The sequence below is a fragment of the Hevea brasiliensis genome, chromosome 15, assembly GCF_030052815.1.
Source record: "Hevea brasiliensis isolate MT/VB/25A 57/8 chromosome 15, ASM3005281v1, whole genome shotgun sequence".
Taxonomy (NCBI): domain Eukaryota; kingdom Viridiplantae; phylum Streptophyta; class Magnoliopsida; order Malpighiales; family Euphorbiaceae; genus Hevea; species Hevea brasiliensis.
Genome location: NC_079507.1, coordinates 60,740,629 through 60,752,823, shown reverse-complemented (window position 1 = coordinate 60,752,823; position 12,195 = coordinate 60,740,629).

Here is a 12,195-nt window from a genome sequence, read left to right as displayed (position 1 = left end):
TTTTTTTCCCCAAACCATTTGTTATCATTCATATTTCCTTATGCTATATTTGATGGACCATAATACAATATAATACAATCAAATTTTTTATAAACTTATAGGAGAAAATTTGATTACATTACAATACAGTCTATTAAGATCATCTGCGTGAAATCTGAAAATTTTGGTGTGCTCCTTCTATTCTTGAAAGGTGGCTTGCCTTTTTGGCATTCAAGCCTGCAACTTTGAACAAGCCAAAAGTTAAAACTCAACCTATTGAAAACCGAACCAGTCAAAATTCGACATTGGAAGTCAAGTCCTCCAAACGCACTCACCACTACTCTTTTTATGATCTAGAAAGTATTTTCAGCAACTTTAGCTTTTAATGAAAAGTGAAGCAAGACTATCCATGTCTGATATGTTCTCAACTTCCATGAAAGTATGCATTCAAAAGCTGTTTGATAGTGTATCAAAATCAAAGCGATCACTTTTCAATCTGCTAGACCTTTTTAATGAGCTTTGATTTTGGGAATCAGAAGTCACTCAAAACCTCAACACAATCTCTCTATTCAAGCTTCCCTTTTCTCTAATTCGAGGTAAAAAAAAAAAAATTACATGAACCCAAAATGGGGGCATCAACTAGTCATAATTGATCTTCTCATTATCTCTAAATAATTCAACTTAATTTGTTGAAGAATAATAAATAAAACAGCCTTTTGAATTCTAGTGAAGCAGACATTCTTGAGTGAACTTGACTATGTGAGCTAAGGCCTTTGGACAATTCAAAAATGATTTTGAGAATATGGGCGTTTGCCAAAAAGAAGAAAGAGACTACAAATTAGAGAATATATATATATATATATTGGCATTGTCAAGTCAACTTCCCTATTGCAAATTGTGACAGTTGATGACTTAATGCAACATTCAACTAAGAAATAAGTTGGTTCTCATCAAAAAAGAAATAGTAAAAAAGAAAAAAAAAATTAGCTCACTGTCCTCTTCTTTACTAGCTACTCCCTCTCTAAGTCGATCTACATTTATTTAAATTATCTTTTATCTCATCTAATAAAGTGAGGAGAGTAATAAGATGAGTTTTAAGAAATTGTATAAAAAATTATTGTATTTAATAAATATAAGAGTAAAATTAAAAAATTTTAGTTAATTTTTTTTAATTTTCTCAAAATGATAGATAATTTTGAACAAATAACTTCTAAAAAGTGATAAATAAAAAGGAACGAAAAGAGTAGTTAGTAAAAATAAACACATAATTAAAAACCTGAGTTATGGAGATTGATAAAATAATTAAAGTAGAGGGATTTGTTTAAGGAGTTAGAATGAGTCAAAAGAATTTCTTACATAAGAAAGAATCTAAAACTTTTGAAAACCTTTCACGTTTGATGCTCATTCCCAAGCAATTTGCATATTTTTGGTTATTAAATTTCCTACAAGAAAAAGATGTTATAATTGAAACATGAATTCATTGATCTATATAGAATTTAATTACTCCAATTGGAGTGGATAGTGAATGGTGATTAGTCATTTTGACTTTTGCTTTTCAAGTTCTTGGACAATGAGTATACTTTGGCTTCATTCTAGAAGAAATGTTCTAATGAGAAAGAAACCCTAGATTTACAATATCTTGACCATACATGTCCCAAACATATATGTGCATTATTGTGCCAATTTTGATGGTACTTTTATACTTGTAAAAGAGGCAATATTGCTACTCAGTGCATTGTCTACAAGAATAGCACTATATAATTAAGCATATGATCAAATTTGTTTGGTATGTGTAACCTAAGATTTGTCTATTTTCTCATTTCCAAGCAAAGCTAGTGATTTGGTAAGCATTGATGGCTTCCCACTTTTTCCCATTTAATTAATAGACCTTAATGTGTAATTGACATTGGACCTCAAATGAAGTTAAAATTAATGCTATCATAATTTTTTTACACAAATGTATGATAGGAAAAAAAATTAAATTTTCTTACATCAATGTCTAATCAATATCTAATCAGTAAGAAATTATATTTATATATTTTTAAATAAAACACATTATAATTTAAATTAAAATAATAACTGATAATTAACTGAATATATATGCAAAAATTACTCCTCTTTATATGGGTCCATTCACCAAATCAAAATGATTATCACTTGAAAATGAGTTATTTCTATATATATATATATATATATATATATATATATATATATATATATATATATATATATATATATATATATATATATATGTATATATATAAACCCTATTTGTAAGTTAAGAACAAATACTTAAAGAACAACTATTAGTTTTATTATTCCATTTTTGGGAATTTGATTTTATGTGAAATTTGAGTGTATTAAGCAATAATTAATAAACATTACCATGTGATGGGATTATGAATATGATATATGTATAGGCTATGAATTCAAGTTATCAAATTGAGGCCCCACTTGACTAATAACATCACTTTTGATAACCTACCAGCTTTACTTAGCAAACACTATCATAATTAATTGGGTCAGTGCTATGCATTATTATTCACTTTCTTGTCATTTTTCAAGAATTTTTTTTCTTCTTTAAGTAATCCAGTTTTGGCCTAATAAATTGGATGGAGCACAGAACTATTAATTCCAATTGAAATTTAAGCCCCAATTTGTTAGCAACAGTTTACCTAATTAAGTGTTTAAATACAAGACCATCTCTATTTAACTAATTTTAATTTATTATTTGTATTATTTTTTATATGAATTTTTTTTTATAGTTTAAATTTTTTTTATCAAAATTTAGACTAGTAGTTCAAATAATTATATAACTAATTTTTAATTTTATAATTTGTAATATTTTTTGTATAAAAAATTAAAAAGAATAGACCATTAAAATTTAAATCTCTAATATTTTACATTAAAAAAATAATTATTCATTACTAATTAAATTAATGAATAATTTTTAATAGATAAATTTGAATTTCTATTTATAAGACAGAGACAATTAATAATTAATGTTTTAATGCTCAAATAATCTTTAATTGAATGTGAATGGGGAAGAAGAGAAAGGTCCTTTCCACCTTAAATTAGGGGGATTGCTAAGTGACCTCCAATTAAGTCTACATCCAATAGATTCTTTTTTCTCAATGTGCCCACCTAACAAAAGAACCTGCCCCCTCTTATACATTGATGGATAGGGACAAGCATTAGCAAAACCCTAAAGACCATACTTTATGTCACATATAATAGACACAACCAATTGAAGTCAACAATCTCATACTCTTTTCTCAATTTTCCTCTATATTTTTTTTTTAAAAAAAAATCTCTTAGTAGCTTCCATGAAAGTCTTCTATCTTAAGCAACTACCCATCTAAATAACCATCCATTTGATATCATTATTATCTCTTGAATAATGAATCGAAATTAATGGTTAGCTCTCCAAATTATATATTCTATCAAATGCACCACTAGATTGAAAGTCTTCATAATGTATTGTATATTTAGTGCCTATTTTTTAATGAAGTTTGAGGGTTAAAATTGCTTTTTTTTTTTAAAAAAAAAATACCTTAGATATTATTGAAAAAAATAGTTTTATTAGTTTAATATTCTTATAACTAAAATTTATCAAATTTAATTTTAAATAATATTTTAATACTATTTAATTAGTATATTTAAAAAAGTATTTTTTCCGATAACAGTTCTAATAATAATGCTAAACAGGCCTTTAACTACTCCATCTCCATATACATGTGTTAAAGAAAAATAAAATGATATCCTCATGATGCATAAGTTGCTTTCTTTTTGTATTATTTAATTTTTTTTCTTTTTATTTTTGAAAATAATTTTCCATTGTATTCTTTTTTATAAAATTACGTTATGAATATTGATCAGACTAGCTTATCGGAAATTAAAATCATCTTTAAAAGTATGAAATTTTAAATCCGAAATCATGTAACATTTCTTATCCATGCATATTCTGAAAAAAGTATGAGTTCGTTGCTTTTGGTCTATGAAAAAATAGCATAGCATGCATGCAAGTTGCCGAGACATAATGTTATATCAATAAGGTGATAGTTAGCCACAAATCACGCTGAGGCTCATACGTTTTGTTGAATTCTCAGAAGAAACCTGTTCTTTTCCACTATATATCATGCTCATTAGTTTATCTTTCTTCAAGAAAACACTTTTATATTTTAAATTTTTTATATTTTTATTAGGGGATAATTACTTTTACTGTATAACTTATCAATAAAAACAACTCGTCAAATGCGGTGTTATTGAACTGAATTGGGAGTTTGATCTGATATAAAGTATTCAACAGAGAAGAGAATAATAATGTAGCAATTTTTAAGTTATATCAATAACAAAGTGCTTCTATGCATAGGCTTTTCAGCAATTAACATGTCAATCAATAGGACATTTATTTTAGCACTAAAGGGCTATCAATGATGTGATAAAATGAAATGTAGAAGGAAATTTCAGGCACATGGGATGGGAGGGCTGTTACTAGCAGTTGAAGTGTTAATGCAGAGCTTTAATACAAGCAATTAAGGCTAGAACTGGGTGAGTCAAATCCAGATGGCAGAATAGGCAGATATGGGGAGAATTGAACTCACAGGAAATTCTTATCTAAATCGAGTCTATTATGGATCCAAAACACAATCAGATAGATTCATATATTTATAAATGGGTCTCACCATATATCTTATATTTTATATCCATGATAAATTGAGTGTAAATAAGAAATATCTTGAACTCAATATCTTCATATCAAAAGAGAAGAAAGACCATCGTTGATATATATATATATATAAGACTTATTAATATAAATAAATATATTTAATTAACTAATTTTAATTATTTAAAATTAAATTTTTAATATTTATTAAATTATATTTACATGTATTTTAATGGTGTTTCAATTTTCATATAAAATGTTTAAATTTTAAATATTACTATTATTATTGTTAGAAGAAAGAATACAAGTAATGAAGGAAATGATTATATATTTATCTGTGTCTTATTTATAGAGATATTACATCTATTTATACATGAGAATTTGAGCTAATTTAGACAAGAATAATAATTGTTGTAATTATGCTACACAAATCTCCTATAATCATGCTAATTGCTATAATTATGCTAACACCCCCCCTCAAACTCAAGGTGGTAGCATAGGTGCCAACTTGAGTTTGCTTAAGAGATCTTGAAAGCGAGCGGGAGGATGCGTTTTGGTGAATATATCAATGATTTGGCTTCAAACATATGGTGCCATGAGCAACATGATGACGTACAAAATGACAATCAATTTCGATGTGTTTGGTATGCTCATGAAATATATCATTATGAGAAATCTGTATGGCACTTCTATTATCGCAAGAAGCATTGTGGCAAAAGAATGAGTGACACCCAAATTAATTAATAACCACCATAATCAAAGTAATTCAGATGTAGCATCAGCAAGAGCACGATATTCAGATTCTGTGCTAGAACATGCAACAACAGTTTGCTTTTTGCTACTCCAAGAGATAAGAGAATTACCTAAGAAGAAATAATAACCAGTTGTAGAGCGACGATCTGTCAGATCACCAGCCCAATCAGCATCAGAATAGCTAGATAATACTAGGGAGGAGGTAGCAGAAAAGTGCAAACCATGAAAAAGAGTGCCTTTGATATAACGAAGGATTCTAAGTACTGCAGAGAAATGAGATGAGTGAGGAGCAGACATAAACTGGCTGACCAGATGAACAGCATATGAAATATCAGGTCTAGTAATTGTGAGATAAACAAGACTCCCAACAAGCTGTCGATATAAAGTAGGATCATCAAGAGGAGTGCCATCAAGAGGTGTAAGTTTGCAATTAAGCTCCAATGGGGTTGATACTGTTTTGCTATCAGTGATGCCTGCTCGAGAAAGTAAGTCGAATGCATACTTGGCTTGAGATAGATAATAGCCATCAGAATTTTGAGAAACTTCAAGACCCAAAAAATAGCTGAGAGAACCCAGGTTTTTCATTTCAAAATACCGATTGAGATAATATTGTAACTCTGAAATACCAGATGAATCATCTCCTGTTATTATCATATCATCAACATAAAGCAACAAAAGAACAATACCACTGTCAGTTCGGCGAGTGAATAATGCAGAATCATGTGGACTAGAGAGAAAACCAAGTTGAGCAAGAGTGGAACTAAGTTTGGAAAACCAGGCCCTGGAAGCTTGTTTTAATCCATATAAGGCTCACCGAAGTTTGCAAACCTTATGAGGAGAATGATAACTAGGAGGAGGATGCATATAAACCTCTTATGTTAAATCACCATGAAGAAAAGCATTTTTGACATCCATTTGGAAAAGTTTCCATTTACGAACTGCAGTAATAGCTAAGAGACTACGAATAGATGTTAATCGGGCCACTGGAGCAAAAGTTTCTTCATAGTCGATACCATACTCTTGAGTGTACCCTTTGGCTACTAAGCGAGCTTTGTAGCATTCAATAGTTCCATCAGAACGAGTCTTGATTTTGTAAATCCATTTGCAACCAATAAGGGTCTTGTTTGGTGGAAGATCAACTAAATCTCAAGTATGAGTTTTCTCTAAAGCCTGAAGTTCGTCAGTCATAGCTTGCTGCCAAAGAGGGTCAGTACTTGCCTCATAATAAGAACGAGGCTTGAAGGGCTGCAATAGTAGAGTAACAGTGAAAATCAGAAAGATAATGAGGAGTTTCTCTTACACGGGTAGAACGACGAAGAGTAGTGCTAGGAGGAGATGCAGGTGCAGGTACTGGATCAACAACTTGTGCAGATTCAACAAGGGCAGGTGTAGTTGGGCTAATATTGAGCACATCACAATACCTAGATCAGGACTTGGAAACAGCTCTTTGGAGGAGTCAATGAAAAATAGAGAGTCAGTATTGACAGAGTGATGAAATTTAGAAAGAGAAGAGAACATAGTATTGTCCCAAAAGGTAACATGATGAGAGATACATAACTTATTAGAAACAGGATCCCAATAACGATACCCTTTGTGTTCAATGCCATAACCAAGAAAACAACATAGACGAGCACGAGGTTCCAATTTGGTATGTTCATGAGGTTGTAAAAGAATAAAAGAAACATACAAAAGGTTTTAGGATGGAATAGTCAGGAGGTTATCCAAACAACTTTTCAAAAGGAGATAAATTATGAAGAACCAAGGTAGGAAGATGGTTAATAATATAAATAGCATGAAGAGCTGCTTCTCCCCATAATTTTTCTGGATATGAGGCAGAAAGAAGAAGAGTACGTACAGAATCAAGAATATGGCGATACTTGCGTTCAGCTCGCCCATTCTGTTGAGAGGTGTGAGGACAAGAACGTTGAACAACGGTGCCTTGTTGACTAAGAAACTAAAGTAAAGAAGAATCCTGATATTCCATGGCATTGTCTGTTTGGAGAATTTTAATGTCACAAGAGAACTGAGTTTTAATCATTTTTACAAATGTGATGTAAATTTGTGATAACTCATATCGATATTTCAAAAAATATATTCAAGTAAACCGAGAATAATCATCAATAAATATCACAAAATAACGAAAACCATTTATTGAAGAAATAGGAGAAGGACCCCAAATGTCAGAATGAATTAAACCAAAAGGAGTGTCTGAAGTAGTATTATTATGAGAAAAAGATAATGCAGGTTGTTTGGCAAGCTGACAATTTAAACAATTAAATGACTCAAACTTAGGAGATCCTAATAATCCACAAGAAATTAAAGGTTAAATTTTACTGGCAGAAGCATGACCAAGACGAAGATGCCATTGGTGAATGGAGGAATTAGGAATTGTAGCTGCAGACACAAATCTCTGAGGAAGATGTAAAGATGCAAGCTCAAATAATCGACCCACTCTGTGACCCTCCCTAAGAATCTATCCCATTTGTGGATCCTGTACCTGGACACCATGGAGAGAAAAAATAACATTTAGTCCTTTTTCACACAACTGACCAACAGAAATAAGATTGAGTGTCAAATTAGGGATATAATAGGTGTCAGGGAGATGAAGATTTGAGGTAGATACATAACCAGTATGTGTGATGTTCATTTTAGTACCATTTGCAATATGGATTGGTGGTAAGGAAGATACAGGTTTTACAGAAGACAAGAATTTAAGATTAGTGGTCATATAATTACAACATGCAGAGTCAAAAAGCCAATAAGAATTACCCGGAGTGACAAACATGGCAGTAGGAGAATTAGAAGAGATAACCTATTTGAATAGTGCCTCAAGATCACTCATGGTGATGGCAGTAGAACTCTCAGTAGCAGCAACAGCAGTGACAGAGGAAGATCCAGGCTCTGAGACATTCTTGAATTTAGAATGCCATCCTTTTGGTCTTAGAGGGCGTGTGGGAGAATGTTCAAGAATATGACAGTAACCATGACAATATCTGCATTCTATAGTAGGACAATATGCAAAAGCATGACCAATTTGATTACAATTCTTACAGAGTTGATTGCCAGATTTCTGATGTGAGGATCGAGTAGTTGCAAGAGCAGTTTCAAATTGAAGAGTTTTATCCAAACTGAGACGAGTCTCTTCAAAAATAATCTCTTGAATAGCAGTATCCAATGATGGAAGTCGATTTCGATGTAGCAGGGACGCTTGAACGGCCACATATTTTGATCGAAGAGCCACTAGAACTTGAATGAGATGAAGATGATCTTCACTGATTTTGGCCTGAGATATTTGATTCCAAATGGGTTGGACCTGGGCAAGAAAATCATTCACAGATTGACCTGCTTCTTGTTTCAGATTATGAAGAGTAGTCCACAACTGATAATAGTGGGCAAATCCAGTGGTCTGATATCGATTAGCAAAAAAATCTCAGATTTCTTTTGCAGAGTCAAAATTAGCAAATTGGATGTGGATGGATGAAACAGATGTATTGCGGAAACAGATGATGATCTAATGATTTTCACTATCCCAATCTTCAAGATGGTCAGCAAATTTTGCATCAGTTTCATCGTTCTCTCTTGTCGGCGTAGTGATATCTCCGGTAACAATACGCCAAAACTTGCGACCTATCAGAAAACTTTTTATTACTTGAACGCAAAGATTATAGTTGGAACTAGTCAGAACTATTGCAATAGGTTTTGAAATATCAGATTTCTCCATTGATAACAAGATGAGGAGGGAAAAAAAAATGGTATAATAACATGAATGAAAGAATAAAACAGAATAGGTTGTAGAGAGAGAAGAGAGACCCTAGAAACTAGAAATAAAAGCTTTTACAGCTTTGATACCTTGTTAGAAGAAAGAATACAAGTATTGAAGGAAAGAATTGTGTATTTATCTGTGTCTTATTTATAGAGATATTACATCTATTTATACACGAGATTATGAGCTAATTTAGATAAGAATAATAATTGCTGTAATTATACTACACAAATCTCCTATAATCATGTTAATTGCTGTAATTATGCTACACAAATCTCCTATAATCATACTAATTGTTGTAATTATGCTAACAATTATTATTATTAAATATATTTTTCCCAACATTTATAAATAATACATAAAAAATATAAAAATAATAAACATTCTTTAATATTTAAGAAATATTAAATATATATATTAAAAAAACATATTATTTTGTAAAATTTATTACATAAATAAATCTATTTTACAAATTTTATTTGAATGTATAAGGGCTAGACTATAATTTATGGCTCGTAAATTATTAAATCAACTCAGCACGCTGAATAAAATTTAATTACAATGATTAAATAAAAGTAACTTCTTTTAACTTATCATAATTAATAATAATCGAATTAGAAATTATTTTAGAGAATTTAATAGCCACACTCGTACCCTTTATTTGTGTCTTCGAATAAAATTATATTTTGAATATTAACTTTATTTAATTAAAAATTGAATTCTAATTAATAAAATCAACTATTGATATTAAAATGAGAGCAATTTGCATAAATGTGTAATGGGATTTTGTTTCTTCTTTTTAATTAAATTGGGGGAAAAAAATTTTGGTATTAAATTTTGATAAAGGCCAAATTTTAGAGAAAAGGACCTTTGAGATGTGCTTTGAGTTGAGGCAGCAAGATATCTATCACGTATGGCATAAAGCCACGTAGCATAGACCGTGACTTCCACAATTTTATTACGCCCAAAATTGCACAACTTTAGAGTTTACCAGCTCAATTTATTTACATTTATTTCTTAAAATATTTTTATGTATTAGTCTTATAAAATAAATAATAAATTTATAATTATATTTATTTTATTTAACATAAAAATATTGTATTTGTATTTTTTTTTATTAAGATACATAATATACTCATATTTTATATATTATTACTCTTGAAATAATATCTATATAAATAAAATAATTTAAAATGTTAAAATAATATCTATCAATAATACATATTTTCTTATGACACATAATTGAAACGGTAATATAAAAATAAATTTTATAAGGGAAGAGAACATAATATAAAGATGAGAGTGAAAAAAAAAAAGGATTTTGTGAGAAAAGAGAAATAAAAGGTGAAAATATTATTAGTTTTATTAAAAAAATTATACTAAATTCTGCGAAATTCATTTGAAAATTTTATTTATTTTCATAAAATTTGTAATAATTATATTCAACACTGTGAAATTTAAATAATAGAATTGAAATTCATATATTTTTTACTTTGAAACATAAAATTTTAAATTTAGAAATAATTAAATTTTACAAAATTTTGTGAAATTTTTTCATTCAAGCACTTATTATTATTATTATTATTATTATTATTATTATTATTATAATCATATAGGTGGATGATGGTTTCATGGTTTTTGGATGAATGGTTGTTGTGCTTTTGTATTTTTCTATAAACTTGTCCCTTACTCCATTTTCTTACCTTTTTCATTTGCTTGTAGCTTTGATATAATTCTGAATCTCTGCATGTTTAGTACAATTGGAAAATGACTTTTTCTTTTTCGTTTGTGTGAAAATATGTTTGCGTTGTGTAATTTTTTTTGAAAATTTTTTAGCACAGAAATTATTAAATTTTTTTTAGCAAAATTGAAAGTTAAATATGATTTAAAATCAAATAGACTAATTATAAAAAATGATTTTGAATATTAATTAAAATAAATATTTTTTAATATATTTATAAATATTAAAATATATATATATAATGTTACAATATTCACTTATTCTAAACTTTATTAAAAAAAATTTAACAGGACATTGGTCAATAATTATTATTATTATTATTATTTTCAATGAAAATGAAAAGCATAATTTCGCAGGTGGGCTCTCTATTGAAAAGATTAGATGCAAAAGCACATCAGAGAATAAATCCATGGGCAGAGGCCCAGAGAGGCCAAAACGATGACGTTGGATCATCATCATCAAGACAGAAAAGCCGCAGGAGCGTCTCCCACGTGCCTTGGTCATATGTCGGCTACGGTCAAATGCCGGTGCCAATATGGACACGTGTAAGCCTGATATTCCCATACCTCCTTAATTGTAAAGTTTGAATCTTTGACCCGATGAGAAAAAACACCTCTCATCATCATCAACCTCTCCCTGTCTTAAAGGCCACCTAGTGACCGACTATTACCGGTTATCGGTAGTCTTCGCTGACTTATTCCGTCCTATTCATTTTCTTTCTTTACTCTCCCTTTCAGTGCGTCATCACACGCTCCCCACCCCCACCTTTTTTAATTTTTAATAACTAAATATTTTCATATGAGCTAATTTTTATATATTAAAATAAATACATTTATGAAAAATATAAAATTTTCAATTATTTTTTGAGTGAATGAATTGGAGAGTTATTTAATATCTATTTGATATTAAAAAGATATTATTTTAAATATTTTAATTAAAAATATTTAAAAAATTTAAAATTAAATTTAACATATTTTAATCATAATAAATAAACTTTTAACAGTTTTAAATAGTAAAAAAAATGACTTTTAAAATTCAACTCTAAATGAAACTTGAAAAATTAAATAAAGAAATTAGAAAGATTTTTCTAAAATTAATTAAATGCGCAGTGCGTCATCAAGAAAAAAAAAAAGAAAAAAAGAAAGAAATAGTACGAGGAGTACTAGAAGAGAAGCGGTGGAGAGAGACTAGAAATAGTGGCAAGGGAGAAGGCTTTTTATTTATTTTTTCCTCTTTCTAATTGGAAGCTGTAATTGTCAACCTTCTTTATAAAGTGATATTAGCAACTGCTCT